This window comes from Copidosoma floridanum, unplaced genomic scaffold, assembly GCF_036245765.1.
Source record: "Copidosoma floridanum isolate Cflo_tuat_1 unplaced genomic scaffold, Cflo_Japanese_pri ptg000030l, whole genome shotgun sequence".
NCBI lineage: Eukaryota > Metazoa > Arthropoda > Insecta > Hymenoptera > Encyrtidae > Copidosoma > Copidosoma floridanum.
The window spans coordinates 15542123-15564162 of record NW_028321907.1 but is presented as its reverse complement, the minus strand read 5'-3'; the positions used below and the strand labels follow the sequence as shown (position 1 = coordinate 15564162).

At 43.0% G+C, this 22040-nt stretch overlaps 2 protein-coding genes across 2 annotated transcripts in view; both read right to left on the bottom strand.

Moving 5' to 3' along the window:
• The window catches only part of LOC149373494 (uncharacterized), a 28249-nt gene extending 10908 nt beyond the window's left edge, over positions 1-17341 (bottom strand). Inside the window, exon 1 of the mRNA XM_089596216.1 lies at positions 17181-17341. The gene's annotated coding sequence lies outside the window, so the exon portion shown is untranslated. The remainder of the gene's footprint in view (positions 1-17180) is intronic.
• LOC106639594 (uncharacterized) overlaps positions 1-22040 on the bottom strand; it is a 169456-nt gene that overhangs the window by 133010 nt on the left and 14406 nt on the right. The gene's annotated exons all lie outside the window — the stretch shown is intronic.

Genomic DNA, 22040 nt, shown 5'->3' with positions numbered 1-22040 from the left:
CGGAGCGTCCCAAACAGCCGCCAGGAGCCACCCCATCGCGAATTCTTCGCGTCGCCAACGAGAAGGGGTCTATATACCGAGCGTGTGTGTACATATTGTACATGTATGTATATATACACGTATAGAAGCCCCTAGCGCGCTATCACATCGGGACGGCGTGCAGAGTCCTTCCACCCCTCGTCGCCGGCAGACGGAGTGCGAAGCCCCCTTTGGTGAAATATTCGCTCCCGCTCTGGTCCTCCCCTTCAATGCGGTGCGCGCTACGTATGCGTATTATACAGGGGTATAAGCCAGAGTTGTTGTTGTGTGCTGCTCTTCCTCTTTCTATACACACTCACACATATACCTCCTCGTTTTAGGGTATGTTGCGTACATTGGCCCTCGGGGGTAAGGGGAGACGGGGGCTCGGCAAAGGAGGGTCGTGTCCCACCTAACTCCCCCCCGCCCCGGTCATCAACCTATTCTCCTTTGCTGGAATTCCACGGGTCTGCGCTCATATCGATCTGTTGGCTCCAGATGACTCATCTTGTGCTCGCGTACACGTGAAGGAAGCGAGAACCGTGTGTATAATATATGAGTGTACGTGCGAGAGCGTAATCTTGATTTACCTGTGATAGTGGGTATATGGTACGTTGTCGCGAATATATCGAGCATACATCGAGGACGAGGGTGTAATTCACGAGAATATGGGAGGCTTGTGCGTTAAACGATTGTTGAGGGTCTCGTGTGGGGGGAGGGATGGAGAGAGAGAGATTTGGGAGAAATACGACAAGTCGTAAAGGTTCGGTGAATCTTTTTATTGTTTCGTAAATGCTTCCCCAGGCCAGACGGAACGATAAACGCGTAAACGCAAGGGATGAAAATGGGCGATTTTATATTTGTGTGGGCAAAGAAAAAAAAAAACCTGTAACTCCCAAAACAAATTTTTTTTTTCTCAACATAAATCTAGCCGATCCCTGGGCTGATTCTTTAGGCTTAGTAGACGCAACAAGATGGACTACCAGGACTCGGACCCATTGTCTCCCTACCATCCGAGATACGCTGGTCGACATGGTTATTAAAACATATTTAAACATAAACTTTTCAAGTTTTTCAACGGGAGTCATCACGGTATCTCGTTTATTGGAAGAAATTCTTACACTAATGATACACTGATACTAAAATCTTATCCTGAAAAATTCTTACACATTTTCAGTTTGTTTTGACAAACTAAGATCGATGACCTGCGAAATATACTCCGCCAATAACATGCTTTGGCTTCAATACTATATATTTTAATTGAATAAGAATGAAGCAAGAAATAATTTTCTTTTAGGCGATACTCAAACTTTTTAACCGCAAAAAACATAAAAAATACCTGAGATTTATAATGTAAACGTCCTCTCCTCCCGAGTACTGCCTATAAACAAAATACGAAGGAAAAAAACTTTTCCAGCCCCTCAAACAGCAAATTACCCTATTTCCCAGTCAACTCAGCCTATCCTCATCCATGCGAGCGTTACTGCTAGACGACGACGACGACGACGATGTTTAAACTTTGCAGCGATAGGCTGCACAGCAGGAGCCTGCACTCGAGGAAGTGTGGCGCAAGCAAGTCTCGTGCCAAAGTAAACGAGTATATAAAATACATCCACGCATACCTACACGCGCGCGAGCACACGACAAGGATTAAAACGCGACGGGCGCAAGTTTTTTTTACTAGACATCAGTAGTGCGCAAACACACACGTGCTTGAGTAACTCACATCCACGCGGCTACAGGCTCATTTTCCGTCTAGACGCGACCGAGAGATCCTCTACACTACACCCTTCGTCTCCTGCTCTATCAACCCTTTTTTTCTTTTTCTTTTTTTTTTTTTTTTTTCTCCTCGGCTCGCATGTGCATCACGTTTTCCCCTGTCGAGCCACGCAGTAATACAAAACATAAAGTATACCCGCACGGCGAAATCTCAGCTCGTAAACAGTTCGGGGACCATAACAATGCAGCTCGGAGCGATTTATTTCCAAAGTTTTCTTCGCTCCGTTTGTGTACAAATGGATTATACGTCGGTAGACAAGAAGAAAAGCTCTCTCTGCGCGTCAACGCGTGTATACCGGAAAAATATTAAGCTCGACAGCAGCTTTTTTTTCCTCCTGCCGCGCAAGTCCGACGCGTTTGTTTGGACATACACGCCGTGACGTTATAACCAAGTCTTCTATTGCGAACGATGAGGAGCAATGCGGGATGTTTGGCTCCCCAGCTGTGTACGAGACAGCCATCAGGGCGTGCTAATCGAAGAAAAATATCGATTCGCCCTCTGCGTTAATTGCACGGGGGAGTTGATTTATTATTATTTTTTTTTTTCTTCCCCGTCGATTTCGCTGGCAGTCGTGGGATTCCAAGAATAGTCCTCGCTATAGTTTTTCGGGTCGCGCACCCAAGTTATTCCACTCGGCCGACTGTCGCGTGTAAATTAATAAATGCGAGGCATAAATTTAAGACAAACAAGCCGCGTCGTCGTTTGGCACGTGTGTAGGAGAGAGGAAGAACCGAGGCGCGCGCCGAAAAGCTCGTTAACCCGAAATGATAGGTATGTATATATATATATATAACATGCGTGTACTTCCTTCGTCCCACGTGTCGGTAATTATCATGTTTTGTGACGAAAAAAAAAAAGAAAAAAAGGCCCATCATCCATCTGAACGCCCGTCCTTGTATACAACGAAGAATCGAGAAACAGCAAAGTAGAGAAATATAGACGCTTTTTCCCTGATGTGTACGTGTATACCTAATGGGCTCCCTTTTGTCCTCTGTCTCCAGAGATGTATCCCGCTCGAGAGGACTCGGGGACCGGTGCGCAAACTTTACCCCGACTGGAGAGTGCTCCCTCGCACGCGGCTTCAAACTTTATAATTGAATTTTATATTCATTTGTCCGCGCCTCCAGGGGAGTTTCTTTATTAGTTTTCGGGAGGAGGGGTAGCGCGTGGGGAGAGGGATCGTCCGGTTGTGCGATTTTTATTTGATCGAAGAGAAGAGGGCGCACAGGGTGGAGCTGTTTGCTCAATTTTCTGGGCTTTTGTTTCGCTCTGTATGTGCTCGCTCGGCTCAGCGCTAAGAAGCTGATATAAGCGCGTAATAATCGAGGTTTGCGTACGATTTCGACGTCTATATTTCGAATCGTGAACTGTGGGTACCAATGGTATGCAGATTCGAGGTAATTGAAAGAAAAAAAAAATTATGGCTCTCGAAAAACTTGGCAACATTGAGGCGATCTATACATTTTACTCCAAACTGCAAAGGAGCAAAAATAAAATGGCCGTGATAAAAAGTTCCAGGTGTAATACAGTGTCAGGAGCTAAGTATTCGTAGGCACAAAAGGCATGTGTTCACGCACGCTCTTGAAAGCTGCAGCGAATAAAATTACATATATATAGATATAGTTTTGATGCGTGAGCACTTACTCACTGTACACAGCACTTATAGCCCGTGAATGGATATACCTACCATACAGAGAGTGTACAACTTTACAACACATACCTACCCACACAATGTGAACTTGAGGGGGAGCTATTAGCTGCATACAGCACCCACCGGTCAGGTAAGTCCTGCTGCTGTTGCAACTCAAATACGTATATACATCATCAGCGAAAGCAGAAAAGAGAGATGGCAAACTGTGGGGTATACGAGCGGACACAAAGGACACACACGCATTTGTTCATGTATACCCGTGGGGTATGCAGGAAGAGAAAATACATTGCGTATACGCGTATACTTATACATAATGGAATATAGTACACAGTGGGGCGATTCGGCAGTTTCCCGTACGTAATTTGCATGACGTTGCACATACAAGAAACGCACGCGGCGAATAACACCGACTCCCCCAATTTCAAGCCCCTCGGATGTATCTGTTTTATGGTTCCTTTTTTTTTTTTTTTTTTTCTTTTCACTTCTCTCTCCCTCTCTTTCCCATTACTTTACCCCCGTTGGTTTTTATCGGCCGTTCATACGACTCACAGACGGAAAGATAGAGTTACGCTTCGATTATTGAAAGCAATAAAAAGTGTATCCTGTTTGCGACGGTGCCCGGTTCCGGACTACCGCGTTTTCGGCCGTCCCTTGGGAGCGGATGAGCGAGACCGGACGCGCACGTATTCCAAACAGACGCTCGTGGGTGCGAATTTTTCTGCGCGCGCTTATACTTAACGCTCATCTCTCAATTAAACGGAGAGGAGAGGAGGTATTTCACTTGCACCGTACGATACCCATCTCCGAGTCGCTGTTTGTCAAGCGCTTTCCAGACGCTGCAATTTAAATGAACAAGTGAGCTGAGTCGATTTCGCAGGATAGAGGACGATATTTATCTGCGACGAAAATTATAAACTCCTGCACGCCACTAGAACAATGGACGATGTTGTATTCAAACCGCGGGGGTATACGCTCGTGTGGTCCTCGAGGGTTTCTACGCGTTATACGGATAATTTTTTCACCTCTTTCATTGAAGCCCCAGGTTCATTGGTTCACCGCCTGGCGAGCCTTCTCCTCGAAATTCATAATCTACTCTCTCAAAGAAAAAAAAAAAAAAAAAAAAAAAAAAAAAAACAATTTGTAAAGCACCGTACCTCGGAGGAGAGTATACAGAGCTCAGTGGTATGCTTCTTTGCTCGCGAGCGTGCATTAAAAATTCATTGATTCCGCAGCGTGGAATGAGAAACTGCGCGGGGAAAGTTATAGCTCGTGCCGATCTCAACACGTACGCGCAGTATATGGTCGCAGGAAATTTAAAATTTCAAAAGTTATTTGCAGCTGGAAGCAAAATCCTTACAAAAGTAGGTATGGGTAGGGGGGACAAAAAAAATCAGGTTATCCACGTGACGGTCGTGATGGCGATACCCTGGCTGTGCAGCAAAACCAGCTAAAATCGTGCAGCCATTGTCTCTGTGGATGTATAGGGTATATACCTACGTATATTATTATGGTGTTTGTTTCTGTTTGTCGCGCCAATGGGAACAAGAGGAGCCTCCATGGTAGCGGGCAATTAATCTCCTTCTCCGCGAATCGTTGCAAATTCATTTCTCGGTAAAATAGCCGAACCAGAAAGAGAGAAGCTTTGAAGTTTCCGAGAAGCCGAACGTGGATTTATACGTCCGAAGAACGGCAGTCGAAATAAAATCGAAGAGTCGCCCTCGCACCGACTCGGGGGTTTTAGGAGTCAGCCTGACCTTCGAAATGATCGATTCATCGATACACGCCGGCTTCAAGGTTGTCCGCTCTGCAGAGACTTGATGCGTTAAAACACCACGTTAGACGAAAATAGTGCGCGGAGCTCTCCATACGCCCCCCTTGAGCCGAAAAATCAGAAATTTTACGATCCTCGCCCGTTTAGCCCCCTTCCCGACGATACAAGACAAAGGGAACCCTATACTCAACCCCATAAGGATTTTTTACCTAGTGTCACCAAGAATAGGAGTCTCAATGCTCCATACTAGGGGACATACAAAATATGATAGTGCTGGCGCTGCAACGCACGCCATGATTATCAGTATCACCGTGCGAAGAGAGTACACATAGTGGGGCACACACACGAGGTAAGACGATAGAATTTATCGCTGCGGCACTATTCAACGACAACAAAGATGGGGGGGAGGCGCTCACCTACTGACTGCCGCTGATAACGGTGCGGCCATTGAAATGGAATATACCTACGCCACCCAGGGGCTCTGGTGGGCACGGAGCGAGAGAGCTGTGCAAACACCGTCAGCGCCGTTGTATACCATGCACGGCCCAGAGAACGAGAGAATAGACGAGCCGTGGGGTCAGGATTTTCTCCGTCGCTTGGGTAAATAGACACACACAGGTTCCACCCACACGTCACGTATGTGTACATAATATATATGTGTACGGGCAGTTACAAATCGTACACCCGCGATCGCGAACTAACGCGTGGGTGGGCACACCACGTGACCCTGGAGTAGGCCCTCTCTTCGACGCTCATGTGGCTGGGCGCTGCCGTGGTTTAAACAAGTACAGCCGTAATCTCGGGATTGTGGGTGGCTGCACACGGAATTCGACTTTACCGCACGAGAGTGACAATCGTTCGTGGTTTTCGGCTCGGACGAATGTCGTTTTTCCCCTTCTCTAATCTTTTCCCACCGAGTTGGGAGAGCAATGGCTAATCCGACGTATCGTACTGCAGAGGATTAGTGCCTTTTTTTGTTGCCTTTGCCAAAATTCTGATCGAAGCCCTTCGCGAGCTTGTCAACTAATCTATCATGTTATACTTGGCAATTTTCAGTTCCACGAAAATGCATTTTTTTTTTTTTTTTTCACAACGAGATTTTATGATGGGAATCTGAAGGCCAAACTTTTTTCCTCCCCGTATAATTGGGAAGAGGAGTACGAAAACAACGATCGCCGTAAACGAGACGGCGATGAGAGAGGCGTGTGTTTTTGTATACATGCCTTTTGTTTCCCTATCATTTCGCAACTTGCATTGGCAAATAGATACTTGGGAATGAATCTCTGCGGAACTAGATCGTTGCACTGTTTTTCTCAATTTCACCGAACGCTTCTTCGAAACAGCCTTGGTCCACATTTCCAGGCCGCAGTATTTACAACGAGCGAAACAACAGGACCATTAGGGTGTGTTCCAAATAGCCAGTCTTCCCTCAATGAGATCCCATTTTAGCTCGGGCACTGTGTGTTCATTCCAACGAAATTCACTCGTCGACTAGTAAAATTTTCATCAACGCTCGTGCTATCAGCGGGAAAAATCCATACTATGCCGATATATGGAACCCAAAGGAGAGAGCGCACGCACATAACATCCACATGTAGGTATACTGCACATCAATGTATACCTATATACGCGGGAGCGTGGGCGTCTCTCCAGTAGCATATACATCATCAACAGGCGAGAGAACAACGCGGATTACTTTTCGATGGTGTAGCCGAAGCGTTGATGATCGCTCGGCTGTGCCGTAACGCGAGGTGCTTTGCGATGGTGAATAGCGAAAGGATGATGTTACGGTTTATTTTAGAAAATCGTAAAATGTCCCCCGACGATGTACGTACAAAGATGAGAATTCACTTTGAGCTTTCGTTCACACAGCAACGTTTTTGATTGATAAACAAAGAGGAAGTATTTAAATATCCTTTTTGAGCAATAAATATTAGTAAACAGGAAAAAAAAGCTCCCAATAACGATAAAAGCACAGGAGGAGGAGGAGGAGCGATTTTCCAACAATTTTCAAACACGCATAAATCTCCCATGGCGCGCGTATGCAGGCAACCAGCTCAGGCAGTCTAATAGTATCGCATAAAGTCTAAGGCCGGTACTGAGCTGAGAGTCGTACAGCGCTCTATAAATGTCCGTGTGCCGATATCCGTGCTTTTGCCCGCCTATAAGATTTATGCGCGCGCGCCAGGGATTACAGTCGCGTTTCGCATAGAGCCAAAATTGCCTAGCCAATGTTGCCGTTTGTCTCTTAGGATTATCCTTGCTCTGGGGCTCTTCGCTAATCAAACGTGTAAGTATCACTTGGTTTTGTGATATAAGTGTAAATGACGTTGGAAAAACGATTGTTGTTTTTTTTATTGAATTGCCCACACCTGCATGTTCATCTTGACAAACGACAGAAAAAAAAAGACCGTGGGATTTTTCGACCGAGAGCTCGAACAAAGAACCCATTGATATCGAGTGTACGTAATTAGCTACATTCCGATGTGTATCGAGGGTTTGCTTCGGGCAAAGATGATGGAACAGACGGACAAGCGGCTTTTGAAGCGCGTGTTTTTTCAGAAAACAGAAAGCCCGGCACTTTGCTGCATCAAAAGCCGAGATGCAGTAGCTGCCGTCGCTCCGCCGTGCCTTGGAATTATAATGTTTGCCTGCGAGAGATATCGCGGAGGTGCTTCGGTAATGGATATTTAAATTTGTTATTCAAACTCCACAGGCGCGGGCGCGCGTGGGTGCATTTGTGATCTTGTTTTGCTCTCGGCATCAACTTCTTTCACTCCATATGTACTTCGTTCGAGTTTGTGCGTGTACTCGTGTATCGAAAAACCTGGGCACAGCAAATCACCGGACTGCCTTGCATGTATTTACATCGTTCCACCGTATAGGTACGCATCGATTCAATCTTGAATATTTTACACCGAAGGGAGAAAAGTACAAATCGTTCTGGCTTCTTCTTCGTCACAGGAGAAGGAATGATGTATTGTCCGCTGCATGTATGGAAAACCAATTTTTCTGGAACAAAGCCAGCAGCTTTACATGGGGAATACCTCTGTGGAAATAATAATGCGTGTCGTTGCACTCGAGCATGAAAAACCAACTGTTTGCTCGCGAAAATTTAATTCTCTGTGGTCTAGTATACGGAGTCTCCGATACTTTACACCAAAGGAGGTATACGGTACCCTATATGCGTATGGGAAATCAGCAAGATGGTCATGCGCACACGATGAAGTTGACCTACTCTTGCCGGAGCTGCAGCAGAAGAAGGAGGAGGATGAGGAGGAGAAGCGTGTACCAGAGCGCGTGTAACCTACTAAGATCGCGACGCATAATAAGTCTTTTGTTAAAACCAGCGCGTCCACTCGCACGTACGCCCAATAACGCTCGCCGCAGCCGTCCCCTCTCCCTTCGACGTGTGTCCTCGATCTCTCTGCTCGTTTTTTTTACGCAGTTACCCCAACGGAGCTCGACACTTGCGGGCTATGGATTATTTAGGAAAATTTCTTTAAACAATAAAGGGCCATGGTTATGATAACGCTTGTTGGTGTCTTCGGAAGATAACATTGAAGCGAGATCACGAAAGTTAAAAAAAAACGTGTAACCGTAGGAAAAATCAGCCATAAAGTATAGGTATCTCTGAACGCGTACCCTCCAAATGAAATAATTGCTTTTCCAAAGCAGGACCAAGAGTAGATACTTTATTTCTTTTTTTTTTCAAGAGAATTTTTTCACGCTGGTAAGTATCGCGTAAACAAACATTAACTGGTGCGAAAGCGTGGAATTAATAATACGCCCGAGCACCTTATAAGTATAGTCAAGGCCTACTCTCCCACCGCGTTGTCCGCGAGGAGCACGCGATCTGAGAAATCTACTCTTCTCTATGCACCTAGCGTTGCGCAATCACCGTCTCTTTGTTCATCCATCTGTCTCAAAAGCGCACGTACAAATCACCTTGCACAAAAACAAAGTGACGATGCCATGAGGAAGGGGTGGCGTTAATGAACACGTTCTAAGCTTGGAAGCAGCAAACGATCGAGATCTCGTCTAGTCTAGTTTTTCGAATGGTGTCTGCGAGAAGCTTGAATGGACGGTATTATGTACACGTACTTAGTGGTGCGCTGATAAGAAACGAGTGTCTTTGGCTCTCCGTGACTCTGTCTTTAGAGACGGGCTTTTTTTTGTCCTCCCTGCAGCTAAAAAACCCGAGAGTTTGTTTGGACACGAAAATGTGTTTGTAAGAGAAGAGCAAGTTTTTTTTTTTTCAGTAGCACGTTTTTTTAATAGACGGCTACTGTTTCGTGTTTTGCGTGTTAATGCCAAACACGTTGGCTGAGAAGCCGGATTACATTCCTGATATATTTGTCAAACGTCGTTTATCTAAGATCGTTACCGTACCTTCGTACTTCAGACATTTTATACCAAAGTATTTTTTTGCTTTTACACTCACATCGTTCGAAAGGCTTTAATGAGCTTTTTCTCATTTATAGACTCAAGCTACGGATCTGTTTAACGTGTACCCTCCGAAACTCTTAGAAACTTTGCAAACGATTTTGAAACTTTATCTGTGCTGGCAACGCGTTTACTTTAATCATAAGGACAAACACTTTAGTTGGTACCTACTTTAAAGTTTTTTGAGCAATTTTCCTGGAAAAGTCGTTACATCAGCGTTAGATAATTTTTTTTTCTTCATAAGTTGAAAATTATTTACATATGTGAATCCTCTGCACTAATTAGTTGTACAACTAAGTAATCTCAATAATATTTTTACTATGAAAACAAATTTTTCCTGCATAACTTTGAAGCCTTACGTAAGTCGTAATCACTATGATTAATGTGATTGCAGTGTGCTATTTTGCAGTAGTACGTACACCGCTTTCACAACAAGCTTGATTGTTTCCGCTGTTAGCAATAATATTTGCCAGTTTCTTGCATTCACCAGTTCAACAATCTACTTTTTTTTTTTTTTTTTTTTTTTTTTTTTTTTCAATCCGAAAAACAGCGATGAAATCGGTAGTAAATAAGCAATACTTAAAAATGACCTCACTGTTTGCCGCGAGTATAACGGTAGAAATAAACTTCCAGTAACCACTACTTAAGAAAATTACTATTCCCTACAACAGCCATTTCCTCTGCTGTGCTACAGATATATACCTATAAACTCATAAAAGCGCCCATAATACCCACATCACGTATTTACATCGGATGATACTCCAGATAATGGATACACACCTATAGTATTTTAGAAATTACACGCGTGACTTTTTAATATTATCATCTAACGCACATGCTATATATACTCTACTCGTCGCGATGAATAAGCTCACCTTTCCCCTCGTTCCTTTTAACAGTCGATTTATCACCATAACTGTCGTACGCGTGATATTTCATGTTCGAGGTACACATGTGTTTAACCATTCGTCGCAACTGCGACTGTCTTTCATTTAATGAGTCTGAAGGTCGTATAAGCTTGGGCCATGGAAATCTAAATTAAAATGATTTTGCTTCTAAAATATTCACATGCTAGTAAACCACGATCAAACAAGGAAAAGCCTTGTTAATTGCGAATAATTCGAATAATTTACTGGAGTATTACGAGAACAGAAAAGAAAAAGGTATGGGTACTAAGCCAAGATGACACTATTTTTGTTTTACTTGGTAATCGTAATTTCTGTTTCACGGTCGGAGATTTTCTCGACTAGCACCAAGTGGTATAAGGTTTAATCCTCCAACAGATAGAGTTTAGTTAAAACAATACAAATTCAACGGAAGCCAACAACCGTGGTAAAGGAGAAACCTCACCGAGTGTATATAATTTTTTGTCTGTACAGATTTTTCTCGGAAAAAGCTTTCTCCGTGCACGAAATTAAAGAAAAAAGAACATCCACGACAACTGTGTGTTCAACGGTACACGGTGGTACAACCTTGTGGAGGCTCTATTTGCAAGAGAGCCATATTGACTGATCCGATGATTTTACTGGGTCATCGGCTTGTTTGGGGCCCTATACATCTCTCAACTATCAGGTGTTGGCTCATCCGTCCCAAGTTCGAGTGTAAGCGTGCGTGCACACGTGTGGCTTATTCCTCTTACGATGCTTTTATCAACCATCTCGACTATAATTAAGACCATAAATTCATGTGACGTAACGGTTTACGAGCTTTATCTTGGAATATTGTTTAATTTACGATTTTTGACGTCGTTTCGAGTATGCGTACTCATCACACGCCGTAATAGCACATTTCTTTTACGAAGCCAAAGCATTGGTGAATGTAGAGTGAAACGTTCATCGCTTAAGTGGTAATAACTTTCTAAACTCAACTAATTTTTTTCATTAAAATTAATGCAACGATAATAACCGGCACGGGTCCGCAGGACTTCCTGAAAAAAACTTTCACTGCGTGTACATGTACTGACTTCCTACTACAACGTGGAGGGTAGCAATTACGTGTAGTTTGTTATTTATTTTTTCAATGAAAATGGTGATGTAAGTAAAAAACCAATTTGTAACTCAAAGTGCCAATGATACGAAAATTTACAGGAATGCTCGGACAACGAGAGCAAAAATAATTTACTGTACATTAAGAACAATATTTCAGCTGTAAAAATGAATTATTGCCCATACTTGGCACGGCAAGAGACGGAATCCCACAAAGGAATCCTCAACAAAGAAAAGAAAAAGTCGAGTCTCAACTTTCATCGTGCTCCAAATACCAAGAGCGAGAGCGAGGCAAAGTGACTGAGTGCTATACCGATCGAAAATTCAGGTCCCTCGCCACCCCCGCGACCGTTATAGTCTCAAGCTGTTTGTCAATTTAATTGTTCACAAAGCGTGACCATAATTTTTACAAAAATAAACCAAACTGGTTGCTCTGTGATCTTTGAAGCACACCATTAAAAAAGGAAGCACACGAAATCGTTCTCGATCGCGCCACACTTTGAGGAGAGATATTGTACGCGCGGAGAACGAAAGTCGTGGGCGATAACAGGATAGCAGGTGTGTTGTATATATATGAAATAAGTCGTCGGCAGTCGAATGCACGTCGAGGCAAACTACTGTCTGGTCGCCGCTAAGAAAAAGAGACAGGTGCTTATACATATATATACCCGCGCGCACGAGTAAATAACATCACTTAAGTACGCATACGTGTATATTCATACACGAGAGCGCGTGCGTGCAAGCATATTCTATAAAACAAACTGGCGTGTGGAGCGAAATGGGAAATGAGTTTTATGGGGAGCTTGGAAAAAACGCTGCTGCTGCTGCTTGAAAAACAATTAATTGGGTTAAGAGGCGCGACGCGCAGCCAACGGTAGGTATTACTATTCGTACGACTGTTGTTCTCGCTCGTTGTCACGAACTACTAATTTTCCATGCACAGCAGCGTATATATATACATATGTACATTTGTTTCGCCGTTCGAGGGTGAACCGTGGAATCATTTTTCTTCCGTTTGGTCTTTCCATCGTTCCTCATTTTTTCCCAAAGTATACCTACACAATAAATCTATACGGTAAAAAATTGGACGTGCGTGTGTAATAAATACGTCCCGTGTTACGAACCAAATAAGTTTTTCCTTCTAATGGCCAACGTCGCTACTGTTGCCGCTGCTGTGTGATGTACGCGCAATTTATACGTGTCCGTAATTGACGGGATAATTACAGTGTAACCGAGTCACGGAAAAGTCTCACACATGTACATCGTCGACCGACGTTTGCAAAACGCAATGTTGCTCAATACGAAAAATGAATTGGCAGAGATGGAGGATGAAAAAAAAAAAAAAATGGTTCGAGCATCCAAACCCATCTGCTTGGTTTTTTTTTTCCTCCAACTCATAGTCTAAAATCACATGCTACGTATTCCGCAACAAATGAGATACAACAGCAGCAACACGAGCAGTAAATCGGCGAAAGAGAGAGAGAGAGAAGGAGGACCCGATGCTCCGATGTATATAAATATATAGGCTTTAGAAAACGAAAGTCCTGACAGCTGGCGCTTGACGGTCAGCGAGCCGAGACTGCAGCCCCTTCTCTCCTCCACTTCCTCGCGCCTTTGGTCCCTCTCTGATGCCTTCATATATATATTATATGAGATGTATCAGCTCGCGCGTGAGCGAAGCTCCTCTCTTTTTTTTTCACACATACGTATGTAATGCAAACGGAAGTGTCTTCGTCTGGCCCAACGAAAAAGTAAGTATAGGTATTTATATAAATAGCATACGCGTATACGTACACGCCGATGAATCGCTTCCTTTTTTTCTTCCATCCTCTATACATTTTCACTTTCGACTTTTCCCCGTATATAGTAAACGTAACACAAGAGTATGAATTACATTGTTTCATTGTTTCACCTCGCGGTTACAACTTTTTTGGTTAATTTTTTTCGTTCACGAGGCGGACCGTCCCTATGAATACGTGCTCCCTACGCGGAGATGGACGCCGATAGCACGTTGTCGCGGGGCTTCGATAATTTATGGCCCTGTACCCGTACACGTGAGCCGCTTTCGTGCAGCCCCGGTGGACACGCGCGGATTTTTCATCGCGGCAACAGGCATTGGGTTTGTAAAATATACAGGGCACCCGCGAGCGACGATTTTTCACGATCTCGATCGCGAGATCCGTACGGGCTCTGGGAGGACTTTTCAATTTTTTTCGAGGAGACGGATGGCTTCGGACGCTTCGTAATCGCCAGCTTCGACCGCACCAACGGTAGTTACTTCCCCGAGATATACATACATGTTGTTACGGATCGGTACTCCGAGTTGTGTTCCACCTTCGCGATCGAGGTCGATATTTTAACGATGGATATTAACCGCGTGGCTCCAAAATTAATCCTCCCAATCGATAATACCCCGTGACGCGTGTAATTGTTTCGTGATCCGAGTGAAATGAAAATTGCTCGAGCTGGATGGTTGAACGCTGTTTAGCGGAGATATGGTATCGGCAATTTGGGAACACACAGAGCTACCAATTACCGGGGAGCCACGGAAGCGAGAAATTTAAAGCCCATCGAGTTTCGTTGGATTTTTCAAACGCTTGTGGTGGTATTAATTGGTCAGTATAGACAGTCTCGATGAAAAATTAATTTCAAAACTTTTGCAATCTTTGAAATACTTCAAAGCCATCTAATTTTAGACTACTAGTCTTATTAGCCTTTTTCGATTGCTTGTTAATGTTGGTATCACCCCGCGCAGTTGGCTTTATTCAAATGTAACAACAGATTAATCCAAAATTAAAAAAGTAAATAAATAAAAATTGATCTCTTAAACGAAAATTAATACTTGATAAACATCGTTTATCACTTTTGATGATCGCGTTGAGCAATAAAACCGTAAGACATTTATCGAAAGAGGCAGTCGTCTCTGTACAAACAGGACAAGTGTTTACGGCAGCTACACACGTACTTGTAGAGCCGAAAAAAAACAAGGCCCGGATTTTCTCTCAACGAAACACAACACGTAACGAGCGAGTCCTTAATCCCCCGTCGGTTTGCACTTCATGCCATCGAATCTTAATCACACAGGCAACGAGAGATTTCAATAAATTTCGACTTTGTTTTCCCAAGGGCTTTTCTAATTGAAAAGAAAGGACTGTTCGCTAAAAACTGCGTGATTCATCGCGTGTGCGCTTCGTTTGGCCGATACGTGCTCGATGCAGACAACATAAATATTTATACATACGTATACAGTCAGAAGCATTGAAAACGAGACGGATGCCCATTTATCTAAAAACAGATAGCACACAGCAGCTGAAAAGCAACCAAAGGCTCGTAAGTACAAGTGTTGCAAAAACAAAAATAACAAAAAAAGGGCGGTACAATCCTCGATTCCCCGCAAAATCAAAACGGCAGATAACAAAAAGGCAATGTACTTTGGTACCCGAGACTCTCAACGATCGCTAAGATAAGAATACCATTGCGAAAACTCACTCGCACGGAGACAACAAAAAGGTATATGTCTTTATACAAACACATACCCCTATCTGCATAACACAAGCCATTAACTCTCCTGCTCGTGTATGTATATCCGAACAAAAGCCAGAACCGACGCACTCTGCGAGCGACGCAACGGTAGCAGTACAGCAGAACACCTCTCGTATACAATATAATGAGCCGTCAAAAACGACTGGCTCGATTGCCTCCTCCCGAGAACGAAAGAGGAGAAAGAGAGAACGGAACGCACTGTATACGCGCAAAGAAACGGGGGGGTCGCCAAATTTGTCGGTGAACTCGCAAAAACCCACCCACATCCGCGCTTCTACTTCTGCATCGCAATACAATATTGTATAAAGCATGTCGAGTACATGTATCGCACCGAGTTGAAAATAAAGGGACGGTACTTACGTCTCGGCCGATAAGACCCGGCGTCTTTTGTCCATTAAGCCCGTCGGTTCGGAAAATCGCGAGTAGACGTGTGCATTTAGGGTCTTATCGAGCTGGCTATTCATGAGGGCAACGACGCCGCTCGGGACATTAGCGGAGATAAGCAGGAGCTGCTTGCAAACTCGCGGACTGGCTGAGCCACACGTTTGGAGTTTCGCGGTGGGAGATTTGGACCTCTGTGGGAAGGAAAAAAGCTCGAGGGCGCCTCCCCCCTTCCGTACCCCATTTCCACGATTACACCGCAACGCATACACTACGCACGAGGAATTTAATGCGACAATTTGCCAGGAGACCATCTAATTGATTATATTATATGAGTGTATGCACTTGCCTCCCACGATCAAATATTTGTCGTGTACACACAAGACATTTCACTCGGCGAATGCGTTAATACGCGTTATGATGATGAAACGTATACACCCCGGGATTTATTCGGACAATTTCATTGCCCTCATCCGAGCTGTTGCCCTCCTGTGTAGAGAGCAAGTACAACTTGGAAGCGGGGGCACGTAAATATATTCAAAATTGGCGAGACGCAGCAGCTACAGCAACAGTTTTCCCCCCTGCACATGTGCCAAAACTCAAACGCGCATGTGTTTGCCGAAAATGCGACCCAATTGAAGAGATTTAAGTAAAACAATAATTCGAACGAGTGTTTCTTCGCTTGGATGAAAAGACGAAGAATTAATTAGACAGGCTGATTAAACCAACAACTCACGCAAGGGCACAATGCAAAGGAAAAAAAAAAACCGATCCTGTGTACATTTGTAAGTATGTCTTTGAAAACATTTACCGATCCTTCGCTATCTCTCGCGCCAATATTCACGTGTGGGTGATTTAAATGGAGAACGACTACACCGTCAACGTAGGCGGTACGGCACGGAAAATAATTGGGGGGAAAAGGGAGACAACGAAACTCGATTAGATAAACCAGATGACATTCACTCGGTTCACACGCTGTATGCCCCGCACACACGAACGTACGTACGTGTATCTAGCGATTAAAACCCGTTACGTTGCAGCCCCCCCCCCCTATCACTTCTCGTATGGTTGCATTTCCACGACGGGGGGAAGAACAAAAGTCGTCGATCGAGCGTTATCCCTATAGAGTGTACACATCGGAGTGCTTTTACTCAGTGAAAAAAAAAAAAGAAAAAAAAAAGTACAAATCGTGCGCTGTACTGCAACGTATCGATAAAGAATGAGAGAAACAAACTTTGTTACCTTTTAGGGCCCAAACGCATGTCTTATCGTGTGTGGATTAATGGATTTATCGCCACCCATTATCTATCAGTTCGGTATATGTACGTATATTGTCAGCTTGTCACGTGTCGTCGGCATTTATTTATTTTATTTCCTGTTTCCCCGTCACTTGATATGCTACGTCACAAAACTCACTCGTACGCTATATATACGTCCAACGAGCATTTTTATTCACACCCAACACGTAAGATACAATAATAATAGTTATACACCGGCAATAGATGTATACGAATGTTATTAACTTCTTTTACATCCCTCGCATCACGTGTATACACCTATATATTACGTTTGGGTGGATAATGTTACGTAAATATGTATACTTACATTAGGCAAGCCTGTGGGAACCACGAAAGTTGACAGATTACAAATGGGCCCTTCCTCTGCGACCCTGCCACTTATATTTTCCTCGTCTTCGTCTTCTTGTTTACAAACACCGCGTCTCCCACTACAACTGATGATCTGCTTTCTTTTTACCGGGCCCCAAAGTGCCGGTATGTATTACAGATGTGGGTGTTCACCGCGACTGCGTGCATTGTTTTCACTCTACGAACGAAGCTCACCAACAACGAGTTACTTAAACGTGAAAATAACAACACATTGAACCCCAGGCTCCAAAAAGTGAATTGTTTCGTTTAGCCTCGTCGCAAATAACCCCGTTGATCCGGACAGCGTAAGAAGTACAGCAAAAACCAAAACTTTATCCTTCGAGGCGCACCAGTTGCGTGCCCAATTGATCCGGAAACGAATTCCTCGATCGTACACTATAATGTATGCAAATCCACCCACAGCGATTATTTCAACTAATGGCAGGCGTCAAGGCTCAACTCGGGCCGTAGGTTTTGCACGCTGACATTGAACTGTAGCCGGTGTCGCATCGGCGTATTGCAACCCACGTCTCTGACATCAGCGGCAATGACAACGGCACCGACGACAGTATCGCGCTCCGTTGCTCCTCCGCAGCTCGACTGCTGCTGTTGTCGCTGCATCGCAGAATCGTATTCGCGGGTTGGTAAAGGTGCAGGTTTTATACACGGGCACAGGTGGACAAACGGGAACACAAGCGGGTAATTAAACCGGCGAAGAGGTAATAGATGGACGCTCCGTATGATACATTCGTCCGGTAAAGGAGGTGGGGGGGAATAAGGATCGAGAAACCGGTAGATAACTACAAACAGAACCGCGTGTGTGCGGGAATAAGGATCTCTCTTTCCACTCCGCTGGCGTTTCTCTCTCGAGTTTTGTTTCCCCGTGTATTCTTTTTATTCTATCCTTCTTTGGGCGCGCGTGTACGCGGCGTATATATCTCAGGTGCGCGTCGTTCTCTATATATACGTGTGTTTCTCCCTCGTCTCCTCCTCTTCTCCTCGGCTTGCTGCCTTTTTTTTTTTTTTTCGTATCCTTCGTCTGGAATGTCGTGCCTTTCTTGTATGAGTTGTGCATACATTCGAGCGGTCTATCCTTCGTTTTTCACCGGTTTGTACACCCTTTTACCACTGGACGTGAGCTTTTGCAAATTTACGCTGCTCACACGTATTACGCGAGTTATTCGTTTCGATGTGCAAACATCCGTCGCTGTTCGTCAATTGTGGTCTTACCGCTGCGTCGAAAAAGCTCCCATTTACCGTACAAGCCTCTCCTACATTCTTGGTAAGCGTAAACAAAAATCTGAGTAACTAACACATGTACAAAAATTATGCAAAACTCACACACACACAGAGACACAATTAATAAATGACGGTGTCACTCGATGCACAAATGATTTACGGAGCATGATTTGTCTCAAAAGCTCGTTTATCAGTAACGTAAACACAGAAATCTGATACGGAAGCAGCGTTGGTACGAACAATACCGATCGCGAGGACGCTTTAGCCGAGACTAACACGGACGGTCGCTGCTCCTATTATACTGTGTACGGCAGTGGATGAATTTTCTGCCCCACCTCCCTCCAGAGCTTCTCCCCCTTCCCTCGCCAACCGTGTAGGAGAGCAAGCGGGGTATCGTGAGCTGAGCCGCCACTGCGCGCGCTCTCTGTGTTTTGATATTTGTCGAAATCTCTAAAAAATCGGCAACAGTGAAATACAACGTAGTTGCTGCTCTTAACTTGATCGGAATTTCTCTACCCTGTAGAAAATGATACTCATTTTGTGAAAAACACGAAAGAAAACTTTTTCCTTCCGATATAGTAGTGGTAAGCTCCGAATGGCCTGATAAACAACTTTAATTAACGTGCTTAAGTAATAAAGCTTGTTTTAAGGGCTTTTCACTTCTTTTGAAGTTAACGTTATAACTTTATACCTGTAGGTATATCTTGAAGAGAGAAGCCATAAAATACGTTCTGTACCACACCACAAGTATTTTTTTAAGGGTAAAAATAAACTATTTCTAGATAAAAACAAAGTGCGCGAATAAAACTGAAGTAAATTACAATGCAGAAGACAAGAGTTTTTTAGTAAAAAAAAAAAAAAGTTTTTCCATACTTTGGCTCCGTCTCACTCATGATTTTTCCAAGATTTTTCCATATACACCATACAGCTTATAGGTTACTCATCTACGTCCTTGTTCCTCTTTCGTCTACTATACAGTCTCGCAGTTATTACACGTACCATTGTACGCCAGATCTTCCGGACAACCTATACAGGTATAGAAATAAGGTGTACACACGTACAAGTTGGTATAGTACCCAACTCTGTTAAGCCAGATCGAACACTTTTCTCTACGAATTGATTTCAGGAAAATAGATAAAAAAATTTTCATTGACCGATTTGACTTAAGTTGATAAACTTGACAAGTATTTTGATATATTTAACGATTGTCTCATCTGTTTGTATTAATTTTTTTTTTTTTTTTTTTTTTTTAATGGACTTAGCCAAAACAAGCAGCTCTAATCTGTATCGTAATTGGTGTATATGACTATTTGTTAAGCCATGAAACAATGATGATTTTTTATAAATAATAAGTTTAATCGTGTGGTTGCACTTTAATTGCTAAAACTAAATCTATTTTATCAAAATCAACTCATCAAAAATACCAACAATGGTAATATTGAATGGTTGTAATGCGGGTTTTAGTCTGTGTCATGTCGAAAAGTTTATTTCCTTCCAATTAGGGCTTGAGTAATTTATTTCCATGACAGTGTACATTGTCGTCAAATAGATAATGACAGGTACATACACATGGGACTCAACGAGATGGGATAATTGAATAATGTAACACAGCCATAGAAAAAAGTGGTCGAGAGTAGAGCTTTTAATTGGATTTACGACATTTCTTATCGATCCAAAAGAAAAACTCGTCACAACAGAAATCATAGATGGTCAAATTTTATAATTGTATGTAAAACTGTATCTTTAGAGAAACTACTATGTCAGCTCCGTGGAAAGCAGACATGGACCTTAGCTATACACGAAAAAGGGCCTTTTTTTATCAAAGCCACCCGGAATTTTCCAGTACGACGCGTTTGATATAAAATATTCCAGGTGCATAGACACGGGAGAGCGGACAAAGGGACGCAAAACTGCAACGTAGGGAAAAAGAGAGCAAAAGCCAACGTTGGCCATCAAAGAGCTCGAGTACCGCAGCATTTGAGCATTTCGCGAAGCAGATTTACAAGAGCGCAAAACAAGAGGTTAAAGGGAGGTGGGACAAAAAAAGAATGATGAGCAGGTCCAATTTTTTTTTTTTTTTTTTTTCAAACGACAAAGAGCCACATGGTATTTCTCGTTACGCCGATACTCACCCGCGAGATCTCTTTCCTCCGTTTCTCTTCCATAATATCCGCTACACTTTTACGGTCATGCCGTTGGCTCTTTATTTTCAATCCAAGCTCAGACGGCCAAAAGTGTCGGGAGAAAATGACGATTGAGAAGTTCTCATTTTTCTTCCTTCCCTTCTCGTTTTTGGCCCTTTTCAGCACTTCCTGCGCTTCAACGCGGTCGTTTGTAAATCAAGCTCATTCATCTTTTTTTTCAACACTGGTTCGTATCGTGTGCTCTAATGCCTTTCATATCGAACGTTTACTTCATTTTTGGCATATTCAGAAAATAATTTTCCACACCCGCAACTTTACGCAAGAGCTTGCAAGTTTTACGCGGAAATTCGACAACGCAAGCGCAGCGGAGGGTTTCTCAGTCTGATACAACGAATAGAAAGTGCTGACTGCGGATAAATGTGAGCTAGAGGAGAGGTTCAGGGTTTTACCGATCGTCGGTACGGTAGGGATTTTGCGCTAACGTCACCTGAGCTTTACGTTCGAGGAGAAAAGCTTGAGCTTTAACGTAGTTGATGCTAGCAACGGTCTATAGATGGCCGAGAACAGTGGCAATAGTACTTATTCTGTGTGACTAAATTAAATATATTAAGTTCCATAGATCTAAATAATAAATATTACAAGTACAAAGTGCATTTTACTACAATACAGTAAGTAATGCTGTGTAAGCATGAAAACGCATACGCACTTATACTTTTAATTGCTGCTGTAAGAAAGTTAAACAAATATTTTACACTATCATCGATACTGTACGTTTGAATTGTTCATTATAATGCTTAGTAACTTGATTCATATACATAAAAAGCTCTGCACACAATCTTATGAAAAAAGTGAGCTTTCAGAATTTTATAAAAGTATCCATTTTTTTTACAGACGAACTATTTTTATGATCATCACAAATTGTAAAAAGAGAGCTCTTATCAAATATTCCTTTTTATTTCCGTTATCTAGCGCAACACAAAGGTATACGCCTTGAAAAATACACTGAAAATTTTTGGGAGATTTTGATAAGGCTAAGAGAAACATTTTTCAAACTTTAATCAAACTAACACCTGAGTGCTGAGATTCAGGAACGAAATTTTTCACACAATTAAATCTCTTGTTTGCCCACGGATAAGCCGAGCCTTGTGTTCGTACCCTTTTGCAAATGGTAAATGCTTTTTCTAATATAAACAAAAATAAAAAAATGCTGCGGATGTATACGTAAAAGAGAAAAAAAATATGGGAACAAATCCCTTTGACAAAGAATACTGTATTTTTTCTGCCTCTGTCAAAGTGATGTAAATGGATTGTTTTTTTTTTTTTTTTTTTTTTTTTTTTTTTTTTTTTCCTTTATAGAGTGAATGAGAGTAGTTTGATTGATGGAGATGCTCTTAAAAGTATTGTTTCTGATATTTGTTACATCCTGTAAACCTTTG